This window comes from Bos indicus, chromosome 27 (assembly GCF_029378745.1).
Source record: "Bos indicus isolate NIAB-ARS_2022 breed Sahiwal x Tharparkar chromosome 27, NIAB-ARS_B.indTharparkar_mat_pri_1.0, whole genome shotgun sequence".
Lineage (NCBI taxonomy): Eukaryota > Metazoa > Chordata > Mammalia > Artiodactyla > Bovidae > Bos > Bos indicus.
In genome coordinates this window covers 25,718,800-25,733,817 of record NC_091786.1, presented here as the reverse complement: position 1 = coordinate 25,733,817, position 15,018 = coordinate 25,718,800, and the positions used below count along the sequence as shown (strand labels likewise).

Here is a 15,018-nt window from a genome sequence, read left to right as displayed (position 1 = left end):
AACTTATACGCAGGGTTTCTGCTGTACATCAATGTAAATCAGCTACAGGTATATATGTCCCCTTCCTCTTGAACCTCCCTCCCACCTCCCACCCCATCCCACCCCTCTAGCTTGTCATAGCACCGGGTTGAGCTCCCTAAGTCATACAACAAATTCCCACTGGCTATCTATTTTACACATGGTACTGGATATGTTTCAATGCTACCCTCAATTCATCCCACCCCCTCCTTTCCCCACTGTGTCTGCAAGTCTCTTCTCTATGTCTGCATCTCCATTGCTACTCTAAGACTAGATTCGTCAGTACCATCTTTCTAGATTGCATTTATACGTGTTAATATACAATCTTTGCTTTTGAGAGTCTGCTTTCTGCCAGACACAGGATGGAGTGATAAGGACGGCTCTCAGGAGAGGTCTATCTTAAACAGCTTACAGCACAAGTGATTAGGGCTACAGCAAAGATTGTACAAGGAGTTGCCGCACCCTTCCCCAACAAGAGCAAAGGGACCTGGCTCCCAAAATCTTAGGAAATTTTAGAGACCTTGTGTTCCCTCATGTTCTGTTGGGAGCATGGAAATAGCAATATGCATCGAGGCCAGGCTGAAGAAGTAAACGGATGAAGGTGATATAAGGCAGTGGTTCCCCAGTGGTCATTTGGGGATTGGTTCTATCAGATTCAGTTAGTACAAATGTCCCAAAGTGTAAACCAAAGCTATGTTAGTAAACACGTATTTCCACTGTGTCATTTTTATCTAACATTATTTTGGAAGCACTCAGTTCAGTTCAATCATGTCTGACTCTTTGCGCCACCCCATGGACTGCAGCATGCCAGGCTTCCCCCCATCCATCACCAACTCCCAGAGCTTGCTCAAACTCATGTCCCTCGAGTTGGTGATGCCATCCAACCATCTCATCCTCTGTCATCCCCTTCTCCTCCTGCTTTCAATCTTTCCCAGCGTTAGGATCTTTTGTAATGAGTCCCTCTTCGCATCAGGTGGCCAAAGTACTGGAGCTTCAGCTTCAGCATCAGTTCTTCCAATGAATATTCAGGACTGATTGCCTTTAGAATCGACTAGTTTGATCTCCTTGCTGTCCAAGGGACTCTCAACAGTTTTCTCCAACACTGTAAGCAATGCAATTAGCAATGCAATTTGGAAGCACGAGTCAATGTAATTAGCAAGTGAACGAAATGAGGTATACGGTTTGAAAAATGGGAGGCCAAATTATTTGCAGATGATATGTATCTGAAAAACAGGAATCAACTGAAAAGCTATCAGAAATGAGAGAATTCAGCTAGTGGTTGATTGTATTAACATGAAAAAAATCAATAGCTTCCCCATATGAAATATCAATTTAAAATAGATGTAGTAGATTCCGTTTACAATATCAGCTTAAAGATAAACTGCCTACAGTAAATTTTACCAGAGATAGGCAAGACCTAGCTGATGGACCTGCTAAAGCATGACTAGACTTCCCTGGCAGTCCAGTGGTTAAGACTATGTGCTTCCAATGCAGGGGGTACAGGTTCAATCCCTGGTCAGGAACTAAGATGGTACGGTGTGGCCAAAAACTAAAAAAATTCTTCAATGAAAAAAAAAAATAAAGTCCTACTAAGGGACATAGGAAAAAAAAAAGTCCTATCAAGGGACATATAAGAACACTTAAAAAAAAGCTGAAGGACATACTATATTCTTGGATTAAAAGACTCAGTATTGAAAAGATATTATTTCTCCATAAATTAACCTATCCATTTAATATGATCTCAATCAAAACACCAGCAGAATTTGGGAGGAACAGGGCAAAATATTCCTGATTTCACCTGAAGAGACAAATATGCAGAAGTGTGTAGGAAAATGGAAAAAAGGAAGTCATAAGGTTGGAAGGGGACCACTTGTACTGTCCATCTATCACCATTGTGATAAAAAGTTTTAAATTTTTTTATAGATTATTTTAAAAATAGAGATCCTTGGGGCCATCTAAGACATTGAGTCAAAGATTCCACAAACTCCTACAAGTGATTATGACCAAGCCACCAGGGAAGCCCAGGGAATCTATTTTTAACTAGAACAGTAGCTGAGGGAACTGACTCTCCACTAGTTGCCATAGAAAAGTTCAGTGGTTAAGCTCCTGCACTTGACTTTGGGGTTCCAGGCATCTCCACCAAAGTGCTGCCAAGCTGACTCTGTGTGACCCCTTGGGGTGGCTGTACAACTCTTACATTTAGTAAATTTATGAAAAAAATCTTGTACACTTAAAATGGTAAATTTCACAGTATGTAAATTACATCCCAATAAAGTTGTTCAATGATTAATACACGAAAATAAATACATATGTTCACTGCCACACAATTCAAAACTGCAAATACAAAGAACAGTGAAAGTTCCTTCTGCATATCCTTGCCTTACACCCCACTCTAAGAAATTTTCAGTAACCAAGATGAGCCATTGGGTGTAATTACTTCAAGACTCTGATTTATGCATTTTATAAATTCAAGTGTTTGACAGTGCAGGGGAGCAAAACTGGCCATCCCTAAATGTCTTTTTGGCATGCAAATTATTTCAAGCTGAAAGTAAGGAAGGAACAAAAGGCTCAGGAAGAAACTTTGACCTTCCTCTTGAAGAATGCAGACAGAGGACCTGCTTCAGAAGAAAACATCACCTTAGATAACCTAGCCTGGACCAGGTGTGTAGACGGGGAGGAATCCAGCAAAGTCTGTTAAAATTCCTCCGTCCCATTGTCTCCGCAGGGCCCAGCAAATATTTATTTACCAAACATTTGCTTTTCATCTCCATATAAATTGCCTTCCTTTCCTTTGAAGTGCCAAATCACTACCCCCAACATCCTCTTTTATCTTTAGCCGAAGATGGTCTTTAACTGGAGGGTTTCAGCCGTTTTGAGTTACTCAGTTTTCCTGAGTCTCTTCCACGGATACATGTCATTCAACTTTTGTGGGCTTTTCTCCCGTTTATCTATACATATCTCATGCCAATTTAATTCTTAGACCAGTCAAAATAACGTAGAAGGGTAGTGGGAAAATTTCTTCCTCCCAGACAACAGGAAAACATTTGAGTTGTTAGCCAAGCCAGTTATTTTAAATAGACATTCAGAGTGTACAGTCTCTGCTTTTGTTCTGTTGCTAAAAATCAAGTTAGTTAAATATGATATTCAACACCCTGATATTTTCATTTTTATTTTGTCAGTTTCTTAGAGGAATGTATTACAAATATGAGGAGGATTTGATAAACTCCGAATCACAGTGTAAGACTTTAACAGTTTGTGTTTTCTATTTCAATGATGCCTCGCACGCATGAAGTTGTGCTTTATACAACTTCTTGTGGTCAGCAGCTGGGCTTCCCAGGTGGCGCTAGAGGTAAAGAACCCGCCTGCCAATGCAGGAGACATGAGATAAGGGTTCAATCCATGGGTTGGAAAAATCTCCCAGAGGAAGGCACGGTGGTCCACTCCAGTATTCTTGCCTGGAGAATCCCCATGGACACAGGAGTCTGGCGGGCTACAGTTCATGGGGTTGCAAAGAGTTGGACACAACTGAAGTGACTCAGCATGCATGCAGCACGTGGTTGATAGGTAGGTGATGTTTCTTGTTTTCCATGTATGTAAGGCCATTCTATTGATACTTTGGAATCAATAATACCATGTCTACGTTTGCTTGGTCACCTCTTGTCTGGTATGTCTTTATACATCTCCTTTTCATTTTAAGTAGCAGTTGGGGATTTATTTTTTAATCCTAGAGAACACATGACCATTGATAGAAATATGACTGTAGATTTATAGGTTGAATTCTGTAGTTAGGGTGAATGCGGATTCTGGATATATGCTTACAACAATGTTATTCCTTCTAAAATATAACCCATGGCTTTGAAGGGATCCAGTAAGAAAACCGAAGTGATGTTTCCACGCCCTTTTCATTTTCATCTCCCAGTGGAAATGATTTTCTTCCAACATTCTGAGCAAACGGGCAAAAATAGCAGATGCTAGGAGAATCGCACATTTATGGTTCTGTCGTCATCGTCACAACTTTATTCATTTCTAAGATGATTGCTCCTGCTTTTAAGTTTTCAAACAGAATGAAGCACTTCACCTGGAAATCAGACTGTACATTTAGAGGACAGGCCTTGAATTACTGAGCCACATGATGTAGAAAACATGTATTATTCTTGTTTCAATTTCTTCCCTTCCCACAGTTACACAGTTTTATTGAAAAAGTCAAACACATCCAAATATTAGAAAGCAAAAAAATCTCCTGAAATCCTGTATCTCTGAAACACTTACCCTCAACATTCCATGACCATCTTTCTACATATACATGTGTGCATATATACACACATACATATATACACGTGTGTGTTTTCATGTTCTAGCTCATGAACAAAGAGTCATGATAGTTATGTTTTCTTGTGGCTTGCAGGTGATGTTTCTTTCTTTGTTCTATGTTCCAGACAGACATAAATATATATGCACACCCATTTTTTTCTTTCAAAAATGTCAGCCATATTGTTAAAAAATATTTTCTTTTCACATGTCTCCCTTCACCAAATTCTGCAAACCACCACTGTTAACCATCACATGTCCTTCCTTTTCTCTCTATCCCCACAGAGTCATACACAATATGATGTGTTGTATTATATGGTATAAAAGTATAAAGTGCATACACCATGTATCTATATGTTTAACTACATATAGGGATTTTATTGGTATTTGTTTTATAAAAACAAGATCATACAATACACAGTTTCTGCATCTTGCTTCCCTTGATGTATTGTGGAAATCGCTTCAACCCAACGATAAATGAGATGATTTACTCCTCATTTCTTTCTTTTCAACATTTTTTGGCTGTACCGCATGGCATGAGGGATCATAGTTCTCTCTGACTGGGGACTGAATCCAAGCCCCTTGCAGGTGTGAAGTCTTAACCATTGGACCACCAAGGAAGCCTCCACTCCCAATTCTTTTATGTAGATAAATTATTCACATAGATCAATAATCTTAAAAATATAGACACCTATATAATAAAATGCCTCCTTTTCAACTAAGTCACCTCACCACCGATTTACCAATGTTATTAGATTTAAAAAAAAATTGTTGCCAGATTTTGACATATTCACCAAGAAGGTATTCCAGTCATTTGAGTAAGCACATGAAGGTATAGTATGTTCATATTTTTGTAACTTCTCTCCCTATCCACTGCTTTTATACCCACTCACTAACACTTGTTATACAAATCCCTGAGTTTTGTCAGTCTGAGAGGTAACTTGTGTTAACTAATTTTAATTTGCATTTCTCTATGAGATAGAGCAATTTTTACACATTCAAGAACCATTTGTATTTTTCTATGAACTGTGTGTTTATAACTCTGATCTGAATTTTTTTTTTTAGGAACACACTGGCACTTTTATATACACAGTGCAAGGTACAAGGTCTCAGAAAGAAAATACATTCTGTTCAGGTGCACCCCACCCCCACCCCCTGAGAACACCCTGGACTGAGGACAAGAAGGGGAGACTCATAAATAGAGAATAGAAGGGAAGGTTGATGCTCTGAAGGGCAAACACGGGTGGGGAACACACTGCTGGAAGGAGCCATGAGCTCTTTTTCCCTGGGAGAGAGTGATGTAGCAGCACAGGAGAACAGCAGCCACGACTAAGCCTGCGACGCCTGGTGCGGGGCACCTAACGGGTAAGAGAACGGGGGTGGCTTTGGGAAGGAAGAGAGCTGGGACAGCTTCCTTCCCTCTGGTGGGGCCGGGGCCCCTCAGTTTACATCCATGAACCCCGACTTGGGTGGTGCATCGCAGGCAGAGGATGCCGGGGGGTTCAATGAGCCAGCCTGGGGTTGTAGACGGCGTGCCACATCCTGGCGCTGGTAGAAGAGGACATAGGCTGCCTTGGACTCAATCTGATTCTCCGTCACAGGCAAGACGCTGTTGTCATCGAAGTAGTGCCACTGGCCGCTGTCCTTGTTGCAGGCAAACGTCGTGTAGTGTCCATCCCGCAGGCCCCCATAATGGTTGGAAACCGCGATGAGGTCATATTTGTAGAGCTCCGGAGCTAAGTTGTCCTGCGGCTTGATGACAAACTCAGAGAAGTCCAGGTCCCGGATAGGAAACTCCACAAGGGTGTCCAGCTTTTCGCGGGAGGAAGTGGTGTAGGAAAAGCGCTTCAGGTGGATAATGAGTGTCTCTGGTAGCATCCACAAGTCCAGCTTCTTGGTGGCCGGCTGGTGCTGCTTGCAAGTGGGGCAGTACCAGGGGTTTTCCTTCTCCAGGGTCTCAACAGTGGTGAAGAGCTCGATGCATTCCTGAAGCTGCACTGGGGCCTTCTTCAGCATGTACCCGACACAGTTGTGCTTCACGTAGCCCTCAGCCTCCACCTCGTCATAGTAACGCTTCTTCATCTCTGGCTCCCAGTCAATGGCAATGTACGGCAGCGCCTGGGTATCCTCGTTGAAGGTCGAGCGGTCACTGGTCCCATTGGAATTAACCCTTTGCAGGGTGAAGAGGTGCTTGTGCCGCACCCTCTGGGGCCAGTGAGATGGCCCAGGAGAGGTGTCCACAGGGCCCGGACTACCGCTCACGACTCCAGAGCTGGACCCAGCCTGCTCCAGCCCAGGATCTTGGGAGCTGCCCCCAGACCCATGTCCAGGCTGAGGGAGGCTGTCCTTACCCTCCAGGTCTTTCTCATCCCCATCTTCCTCATCATCCCAGCTGGGTCTGGTCACGTAGCGTGAGAGGCGGTACAGCAGGATGTGATACAGGGCGTCCCACGAGAGCCGGTCCCGGGGCACCGACACCAGAAGCGGGTGCCCGAAGAGCATCAGGCCATAGTAGGAACCCTTGTAGTCCCGGGCTGGGGTGCGCTCCCGCAGGTAGACAGGAAGCACAACGTCCTCTCTGGAGTTCTCCCCACCGGCCGCCCTGCCTGACACCTCGTATATGAAGATATCGTCTCGGTCCAAGATGCTGCTCAGAGACTCCTCCACTTGGTAGATCTTATAGAAGCGGTGACTGAAGACATCCGCCACCATCATCCTTTCTGGAGAGACACCGGTGTGTTTGGCCAGAGCCACACACAGATCCGAGATCTTGCCTTTCTTGGGGACCAGGAGCTGGTGTTGCTCGGGCTTGCGGCGGGGGTCCATGGAGACAAAGAAAATCTCCATGACCCTCTTGTGGCTCACAGGCAGTGGGACACTGAGGTAGCAGAAGGGGTCGAAGGTCACAGACACATTGCCACACTCAGGGCACACCAAGGTGGACTTGAAGAGGCCATGGAAAGTGTCCACAATCACAGAATCGTTCCACCGTTTGTGGTTCTGCCAGGCCTCCTGAGCCACCTCCTGATCGGGCCTCCCAGCAGCGTCGCACAGCTTCACGTATTCCTTCTTCTTGACGCGATTGAGGTCCTCGTGAAGTCCATCCAGGAGGAACGACAGCAGCTCCTGTGAGTCATGCAGCTGGTAGCCCAGGAACTGGGACGCAAAGTGGCTGACCTTGGTCTTGAACACGTAGGGCACGATGGAGCGGTGGTGGCCGGACCACGCCTGCTTCACCAGGTCGGCATAGGCCTCTGCAATCTCCCCCTTCATGCCCAGCGGGTTGCTGAGGTTGAGCTCCTCTAGGTAGCGGTTTTGGAGGAAGTACTCGGTGAGCTGTGGCACGTTGCTGAGGCACTGCAGGGCCGAGTTCATGAAGCACGTGTTGCCCAGGTTGGTGAGACCACAGATGCCCGGCTGGCCTTGGAAGTCCTCACCCTCCTCTGACGCTCTGCTCGTGGCCTGTGGCCGCGCACTGGGCCAGGCGCCATCCTTGTTTCGGGTCTCCATGACGACCACCTGCTCAGTCTCGAGAGCGGGCGTCAAGCACTGTGACGCAGGCGTCGCACAACCTCTCAAAAGGGCCCTCCGTGTTCTTGAGCCACAGCCGGGTCTCTTCCTGGGGTGCCCCGGAAACTGCTCTCAAGCGGTGCGCAAAAACGAGGTCACTAGAATCTGCGGGGCTGAGATGAGATGTGGCGTTGTGTCCGTATCACTGAGCTGGACAAGCACCAGTTCTTCAACCTCGTGGACGCTGGGCAGTTCCACGATCTTGCGTTCCATGCGGGGCGGGTCGTGCTCTAGAACATACCAGTTGACCAGGTAACGCTGAGCAGCCATTGGGAGCAGCACATAGTCCTTACCTTCCGCCAGTCCCTTCTTGAGGCGTCCGTTTACCTGGTCTTCAAAGACCTCAGCCTTGTTGATGCAGCCAGGGAAGATGCTGGTCTTGATCGCCTCCCACTGCTCGTACCCGTGCTGCCCAATGAGGAACCTGCACTTTCTTCCGTCCTGGGAAGAAGAGCTCGACCAGAGACAAAAAGCTTGCTGCGTCACAAACTTTGCTCATTTGCAGGCGCCATTTTTTGCTTCACCTTATTATTTTTTTTTTTTAATAATCTTCCAGGCTTTTAGGAACTCTCTCTGTATGAAAGAGATTAGCCCCCTTCTACAGTAAGTAATGTTAGTCGCTCAGTCGTGCACGACTCTTTGCGACCCCATGGACTGCAGCCCACCAGGCTCCTGTCCAGGAGATTTTCCAGCCAAGGATACTGGAGTGGGTTGCCATTGCCTTCTCCAGGGGCTCTTCCCAACCTAGGGATGGAACCCGGGTCTCCTGCACTGCAGGCAGATTCTTTACAGACTGAGCTACAAGGGAAGCCCTTCTACAGTATGATTTGCAGATATTTCTCCCAGTTTGTTATTTGTCTTTTGACTTTGTTTATAATAGTTTAAAAAAAAATATGTTATCTTTTTGAGTCTTTGCTTTCCATTCTTTTTGTATACATTCTCCTGTCTTATTTTAAAGAATATTGAGACTGAGAACACAGCTGCTTACCTTAAAGGTTGGTCCCAGTGCTGAGCAAGGAAACATGTTTTATTTCAACATCATAGGTTGAGTCAGTGCCTGAGAGATGGGCTTGCTTGGGTTACTGTTCTCTCTTCCCAGTACTTCCCCTGGGTCTGAACTTTGGAGCACGGGTGTACAAAATCAGTTCCTCAGTTCGAAATGGCAGAAACATAAAGAATATTTGAATTTACCCTCTCTCTTCCCCAGTTTTAAATGAATTTAAAACATCAGCCTTTTTTAAAATACATGTTCACACTATTCACCACCTTGAAGTCAAAGGAGGATTAGGTTTAAATTAATTATTTTTTATTTATTATTTATTTCTTCATGTGCATCTCTATGTCTCCTCTCTAAAAGAGGAAGTTTTGATGTATACATTATGCTTGTACATGTGTTTCTAGCCTTCTCTCTCTTTATAAAATAGGTTTAATTTTTTTTAGAGCAGTTTTGGGTTCAGCAAAATTGAGCAGAAGTTATAGAGATTTTGCATAAACCCCTGGTCCCGGTTGATAAAAGCCTCCTCCATTATCAACATCCTCTACCAGAGTGGTATATTTGTTACAATTGATGAACCTATGTTGACACATCAAAATCACCCAAAGTCTACAGTTTGCATTAGGGTTCACTCTGGGTGTTGTACATTCTATGGGTTTTGGTAAGCGTGCAGTGACATTCATCCACCTCTACCGTATCTTTGAAGGTATTCTCACTGCTCTGAACATCCTCTGTGCTCCACTTAGCCATCTCTCCCTTCCTGACTGCTGGCAACCACTTCTCTGTTTGTCTCCATAGTTTTGCCTTTTTCAGAATGTCATATAGTTGGAATCACACACCCTGTAGCCTTTTCAGATCAGCTTCTTTTGCTTAGCATTCACGTTTCTTCCATGTGTTTTCATGGCTTGAAAGTTCATTTCTTTTTAGCGCTGAACAAATATCCCACTGTCTGGAGGTGCCAGAGTTTGTTTATCCATTCAGCTACTGAAGGGCATTTGATTGCTTTCAAGTTTTGTCAACTGTGAATAAAGCTGTTAGAAACACCTGCGCGCGGGTATTGGTATGGACCTAAGTTTTAACACCTTTGCATAAATATCAAAGTGCACTCTTGTTGGAACATACGGTATGTTTAGTTTTGTAAGAAATGGCCAAACTGTCTTCTGAGGTGACTATACCATCTTGCATGCCACCAACAATGAGAGTTCCTGTCGCTCCGTATCCTCACTAGCATTTGATATCAGTGTTCCAAATTTTGGCCAGAGACAGGGATCAAGACCATCCCCATGGAAAAGAAATGCAAAAAAGCAAAATGGCTGTCTGGGGAGGCCTTACAAATAGCTGTGAAAAGAAGAGAAGCGAAAAGCAAAGGACAAAAGGAAAGATATAAGCATCTGAATGCAGTTTCAAAGAATAGCAAGAAGAGATAAGAAAGGCGATCAGTGCAAAGAAATAGAGGAAAACAACAGAATGGGAAACACTAGAGATCTCTTCAAGAAAATCAGAGATACCAAAGGAACATTTCATGCAAAGATGGGCTCGATAAACAACAGAAATGGTATGGACCTAATAGAAGCAGAAGATATTAAGAAGAGATGGCAAGAATACACAGAAGAACTGTACAAAAAAAATCTTCATGACCCAGATAATCACGATGGTGTGATCACTGACCTAGAGCCAGACATCCTGGGATGTGAAGTCAAGTGGGTCTTAGAAAGCATCACTACAAACAAAGCTAGTGGAGGTGATGGAATTCCAGTTGAGCTATTCCAAATCCTGAAAGATGATGCTGTGAAAGTGCTGCACTCAATATGCCAGCAAATTTGGAAAACTCAGCAGTGGCCACAGGACTGGAAAAGGTCAGTTTTCATTCCAATCCCAAAGAAAGGCAATGCCAAAGAATGCTCAAACTACCGCACAATTGCACTCATCTCACACGCTAGTAAAGTAATGCTCAAAGTTCTCCAAGCCAGGCTTCAGCAATACGTGAACTGTGAACTTCCTGATGTTCAAGCTGGTTTTAGAAAAGGCAGAGGAACCAGAGATCAAATTGCCAACATCCGCTGAATCATCGAAAAAGCAAGAGAGTTCCAGAAAAACATCTATTTCTGCTTTATTGACTATGCCAAAGCCTTTGACTGTGTGGATCACAATAAACTGTGGAAAATTCTGAAAGAGATGGGAATACCAGACCACCTGATCTGCCTCTTGAGAAATTTGTATGCAGGTCAGGAAGCAACAGTTAGAACTGTACATGGAACAACAGACTGGTTCCAAATAGGAAAAGGAGTACGTCAAGGCTGTATATTGTCACCCTGCTTATTTAACTTCTATGCAGAGTACATCATGAGAAACGCTGGACTGGAAGAAACAAAAGCTGGAATCAAGATTGCCGGGAGAGATATCAATAACCTCAGATATGCAGATGACACCACCCTTATGGCAGAAAGTGAAGAGGAACTAAAAAGCCTCTTGATGAAAGTCAAAGTGGAGAGTGAAAAAGTTGGCTTAAAGCTCAACATTCAGAAAACGAAGATCATGGCATCCGGTCCCATCACTTCATGGGAAATAGATGGGGAAACAGTGTCAGACTTTATTTTGGGGGGCTCCAAAATCACTGCAGATGGTGACTGTAGCCATGAAATTAAAAGACGCTTACTCCTTGGAAGGAAAGTTATGACCAACCTAGATAGCATATTCAAAAGCAGAGACATTACTTTGCCGACAAAGGCCTATCTAGTCAAGGCTATGGTTTTTCCAGTGGTCATGTATGGATGTGAGAGTTGGACTGTGAAGAAGGCTGAGCACTGAAGAATTGATGCTTTTGAACTGTGGTGTTGGAGAAGACTCTTGAGAGTCCCTTGGACTGCAAGGAGATCCAACCAGTCTATTCTGAAGGAGATCAGCCCTGGGATTTCTTTGGAAGGAATGATGCTAAAGCTGAAACTCCAGTACTTTGGCCTCATGCGAAGAGTTGACTCATTGGAAAAGACTCTGATGCTGGGACGGATTGGGGGTAAGAGGAGAAGGGGACGACAGAGGATGAGATGGCTGGATGGCATCACTGACTCGATGGATGTGAGTCTCAGTGAACTCCAGGAGTTGGTGATGGACAGGGAGGCCTGGCGTGCTGCGATTCATGGGGTCGCAAAGAGTCAGACACGACTGAGCGACTGATCTGATCTGAACAGGTGTGTAATGGCATGTCGTTTTTCAAATTTGCATTAACATCTTTTCCTATGCTTATTCGTCATGTGTTTACCTCCTTTGGTGAGGTGTCTGTTTAAGTCTTTGTTCTATTTTTTACTCAGGTTGTTGATTTTCTTAACATCCAGTTTTAAGGATTCTTTGTATATTTTGGATAGTAGTGCTTTATCAGATATGCCTTTTGCAAATATTTCTCCCAGTCTGTGGCTTATCTTCTCATTCTCTACCCAGAATCTTTTGCAGAAGTTGTAAATAAAAATTTAGCTTATCAGTTTCTTTTATAGATGATGCCTTTAGTGCTATATTTTAAACAGTCATTGTGATCTGGGGGTTCTAGTTCTACATGTAAGGAACTTCGAAGGTGTAAGTCCTAATAACACGTCAAAAGCCAAACAGAGTGAAAAATCAGCTCTCCTAGGATATGTAAGAGAGGTAAGGACACAGGGGAAATTGTCCCCGAGACTGGAGAAGTTGACAGGCAAATACAGAGAATAACAATTTACTGGAGCTGAGATTCATGAGCTGAGGTTGCTCGGGGAACCAGTACTGAGCAGGAAAACAAGAACTGCAATGAACTGCTAGAGGCTGAATGTGGATAACCCTGAGAGCTCAAAACTCCAGCGGGACCCAGTCATCGGGGACTGTGACAATTCTGTGAGATTTATTTACAGGAGCTCAAATAGGTTCTCATAGTAAACACTGGAGAAAAATTTCCTTGTTCTTCAGGCAGTAGGAGAGAGAAAGGAACCATTTTGAAATAAACCACAACCTCTGTTCTTAACAACCTTCCCTTATGAGAACTAGCTGACCAGGGTCTAAATCAGCAGGCGCTCACCGTGTGTCCAGGTCTACTCTGTAGGAGCTCAGTTCCCATACAAAACTCAGCAGAAAATGCTAGTTTTAATTCTTACAGCAACTCTATGAACTTCTAGTAGTAGGAGACCCATTTTATAGTCTTTATTTTTAGCTGAACTGTGGGGCATGAAAAGTGAAAGTTGCTCAGTTGTGTCCAACTCTTGGTGACCCCATGGACCCCATGAACTGTGGGGCATATGGGATCTTAATTCCCCAACCAGGGATTGAACCTGTGCCCGCTGCATTGGGAGCATAGAGTCTTAACCACTTGACCATGAGGGATGTTCCATTGGAGCTTATTATACAGAATGAAGTAAGTCAGAAAGAAAAACATCAATACAGTATACTAACGCATATATATGGAATTTAGAAAGATAGTAACGATGACCCTATATGTGAGACAGCAAGAGACACACAGATGTATAGAACAGTCTTTTGGACTCTGTGGGAGAGGGCGAGGGTGGGATGATTTGGGAGAATACCACTGAAACATGTATATTATCATATGTGAAGTGAATTGCCAGTCCAGGTTCAATGCATGAGACAGGGTGCTCGGGGCTGGTACACTGAGATGACCCAGAAGGATGGGATGGGGAGGGGGAGAGGGGGTTCAGGATGGGGAACACATGTACATCTGTGGCTGATTCATGGCAATGTATGGCAAAACCACTACAATATTGTAAAGTAATTAGCATCCAATTAAAATGAATAAATTTATAAAAAAAAGAAAATGAAGGGACTGAGGCACTGGGAGGGTAAGAAGCTTCCCAAAGTCACGTGGCTATTAATAGTAAGTGGCAGAGCCAGGCCTTGAACTCCGGCAGTTTGAGGTGTCTTCATCCTATACGGTCTTTCAGCAAACTTGCTGCACTTACAGACTACGTAGCCGGCCAGATTTCTCGTTACACTTCTGCTTTCTCCTAGGACCCCAAGAGCACTTGAAGACCTTCCGAATATTCCTACTAAATAACTTTGGCAGAAATTATTCCTACTTGGCAGATGGAAGAGACCCAGAGCCCCCGTAGAATTTCCTGGGGGTTGTGAACCAATCTGGTGGTCCACAGCAGCCATGGTTTCCTGAAAACTCCAGCCTCTTCATACCACCATGGATTCAATCCATGGTTTTCTTCTTTTTAAACTGTTTAAAACAAAATTAAGTATAGGTATTTTACAATGTTCTGTTAGTTTCAGGTATACGGCAAAGTGATTCAGCTTTATATATAGATTCTTTTGCATTTAGGATATTACAAGATATTATAGTTCCCTGTTCTATATTTTTGTATTGTTCAGTCACTCAGTCATGTCTGACTCTTTGCGAGCCCACGGACTGTAGCACACCAGACTTCCCTGGCCTTCACCATCTCCAGGAGTTTGCTCAAACTCATGTCCATTGAGTCAGTGATGCCATCCAAAAGTAAGTCCTTGTTATTTATTTTATATATGGTAGTTTGGATCTGTAATTCCTAAACACCTAATTTATCTTATGCTTTGTATAACATTCTCCAGACTTGTAAGCAGAATTATCAAAGTAGAGATGAATAGAATTACTTTTCAAATCAGCCTTTGACCAAGTAAAGTATGCCAAGAATCCTATTAAAGAAATGAACATGTCACCTACATATTGTCAGACGTCTTATTCATTGTTAGCTCTACAGGACAGGTGGGGTTTGGCCAACTGAAGTCCTGCACCATCCCCTTCCCCTTGTTCTAGACGCAGATCTTTAGAGCAGATGCTAAGCTGCAAATCTGGCAGCCAGGTCTCAGCTGAATGGGAACTGATCACCTTTTATATTATTTGTTTGCGTTGGATCTTAGTTATGGCCATGTGGGCTTAGCTGCCCCGTGGCATGTGGGATCTTAATTCTCTGACCAGGGATCGAACCTGCGTCCCCTGCATTAGTGGGCAGATTCTTAACCACTGGGCCACCAGCAAAGTCTTTAGATGACCTTTGTAATGCCAGGTGCTCCTTCAGCTTAGACGCCCACTGTGCTGTCTTATGATTATAAAATAACAAGGAAAAATGAACCGTGCCCAATGACAAAGGGTCACAAGTACTATTCATAGGGTG

At 43.9% G+C, this 15,018-nt stretch overlaps 1 pseudogene; it reads right to left on the bottom strand.

Moving 5' to 3' along the window:
• Positions 1 to 4,504: 4,504 nt before the first annotated feature.
• Positions 4,505 to 8,280, bottom strand: LOC109553338 (ubiquitin carboxyl-terminal hydrolase 11 pseudogene; annotated as a pseudogene).
• Between the last annotated feature and the right edge of the window lie 6,738 nt (positions 8,281 to 15,018).